This window comes from Triticum dicoccoides, chromosome 7B (assembly GCF_002162155.2).
Source record: "Triticum dicoccoides isolate Atlit2015 ecotype Zavitan chromosome 7B, WEW_v2.0, whole genome shotgun sequence".
Lineage (NCBI taxonomy): Eukaryota > Viridiplantae > Streptophyta > Magnoliopsida > Poales > Poaceae > Triticum > Triticum dicoccoides.
In genome coordinates, this window is record NC_041393.1 from 616,484,549 (window position 1) to 616,486,817 (window position 2,269).

Below are 2,269 nucleotides of genomic sequence, written 5' to 3' on the forward strand. Positions count from 1 at the left end.
GGGGGTTGAAGTTCCAAATTTCAAGATAACCTAGGAACTAAACCATCACATAAAACACATGTGGAGGTCTAGCCCAGATAACAGAACTAGAAGGTTTAGTAATTTAAGAAGAATGTAAAAAAGGAAAACCAGGCAGGAACTAAGCAATCACATAAAGCACACATGTGGTTTAAATGTTCTATTTTTAGAACAGAATAGAATCTATATCACTGACTTCAGCAAGTCGTGTTTGTACTGCTTCATGTTCTACCTATATTTACTTTCCACCCAAAAATGAAAATGTGTGGATGAATATACTACAGTTTTGACACAGCAGGATGGCTTACTTTGGAAGGCTGATGCGCGTGATCTACATGATCATGATCTTGTGTTACACTAGACCTCAAAACACGTCCTTCATTCATGCTTGCAGGTGCATGGGAGGGTGCCTGCATAGATAGGTTAGTGCTCAGAGCTACATTTTCTTCTTGGCGGAGAAAACAAATGTGATGGAAGCTACATAGCTTTCTTTTGTATTGTCAGATGGAAGTATCAATAGAAAACATCTCCACATCTAATAATGAGATATGTGTACCAGAAAGTAATTTTACTGTGCAAAAAATGACATCAGTGTGGATTCTTCTCATCGTCTTACCTCAGTGATACGATACCTGAAGAAATAACACTTTATATCTTCAGAGTGGCAAATAGTTACAGCCCATCAACACCTTAATCAAGAAACAAGTTAAATAGCCTGGGCACAAAAGTGTTATATTTTCAGAGTGGCAAATAGTTACAGCCCATCAACACCTTAATCAAGAAATAAGTTAAATAGCCTGGGCACAAAACACAGGTTAGTCATTTGAACATGGTCCTTTAAAAGAAGCATTTAAAAACAGAAACTTCTCAAACTGAAAATGATTATCAGAATTAAATTGTTGCCCTAACTGCACTGGAAGAGATTCAGTTTCAGTAAATAAGCAAGGAAACAATGATACTTTCTCAATTGATCTGTTAGGTGTTCTTTTACATGGATCCGGCATGGAACCAATTGTACACATATAGCAATTACGCGTTTTACTTACTGGATCGAAGTTCTGCTTTTGTCCTGTATAAATATTGACAGCAAGACCAACACTACCACATAATTGTTCTATAAGTAAATAATGCCCTACATTTATATTCCAGCAGAGTTGTCCCAACCATTTTCTATATACATTTAGTTACTAATCACACATAATTTTTAAGCAGTCCATTTTCTATGTCCAGCCATGCATCATCCTAGAATATCGAGTGAGGGCACAAGTCTTGATCAGGATTCAGGATCCAGTTAGTTACCTACACGTCCTGGGTGTTGACGTGGAGCTGGTTGATAAGGAACCGGAACCTGGAGGAGTGGAGGTTGGTGCCGGAGCCGCCGACGCTGCTCGCCGGGAAGCTTGAAAGCTTTCAGGCCAGGTAGGTGAGGTCGTCGACGGGATTGGACACCACGAGCAGCAGCACCTCCGGGACGTGCGCCGCCACGGCCGTCACGCCATTCCGCAGGGCAACGCTCCTCTGGAGTAGGTGGAGAGGTGGCCGGCGCGGTGGAGAGGTCGACAGCGTGGAGTAGAGACGCGGGGGCGCGAGGGAGAGGCCAACGCCGTGGTGGAGCGCGGAGGCGCGGTGGAGAGCCCGGCGGCGGCGGGTGTGGGGAATCGAAGGAGAAGGAGAAGGGGAATTAAGGATTTGGCTGCGTGCGTGGTACACCTTATCTAGATCTGAGCGTTCGTGGGCTTGGGCCAAAATATTCGCGCTAAAAGATTTCTGTAGCCCGCGTTGGCCAATTTGCCACGAACTGTGGGTCGGCATTATTTACCGACCGACGGGCTGATGGACATACGACGTTTCCCGACCGATGATTCGACAACAAATTTCGTACTATTTCCGACCGACAGTCACTCACTGTTCACGTGATTTCCCAACAAATTGTCTATTAAAAGTTTTCTCACGTCACGGTCGGTCGGCAATACTGACTTTTTCCAACATACGTCCGTAGGGAATACAATTTCATGGTGTAGTGAAGGTTCTAGTGTGAATAGTGGTTCCGGTGACGACCGGTCAATTAATTTTGACTGTACATCACTCTTGTCGCGTTCGCATTGCAGCCCAGCACGCTGGACCCTCCATGTCGCTCACCGAATGGAACGCGCTTCGTCTTGCATTTTCGCTTGCTTTTGGGACCGCAGTTGAGAGCAAATCGACGTCCCTCCCCCTCCCCCACCCACATCATTTATTATACCACCACTCC

The 2,269-nt window shown here is 45.0% G+C and overlaps 1 long non-coding RNA gene across 4 annotated transcripts in view; it reads right to left on the reverse strand.

Annotated features, from left to right (window-relative positions):
* Positions 1 to 1,713, reverse strand: part of LOC119337232 — a 3,786-nt gene extending 2,073 nt beyond the window's left edge. Inside the window, exons 1-3 of one of the 4 annotated variants that reach the window (XR_005163081.1) lie at positions 1,318 to 1,713; positions 635 to 789; positions 327 to 428 (exon numbers count right to left, since the gene is read on the reverse strand). This is a non-coding gene — a long non-coding RNA (uncharacterized LOC119337232). Of the gene's footprint in view, positions 1 to 326; positions 429 to 634; positions 816 to 1,317 lie in introns of all 4 variants that reach the window. The other 3 variants (XR_005163083.1, XR_005163084.1, XR_005163082.1) reach the window with 3 other exon arrangements.
* Positions 1,714 to 2,269: the final 556 nt, after the last annotated feature.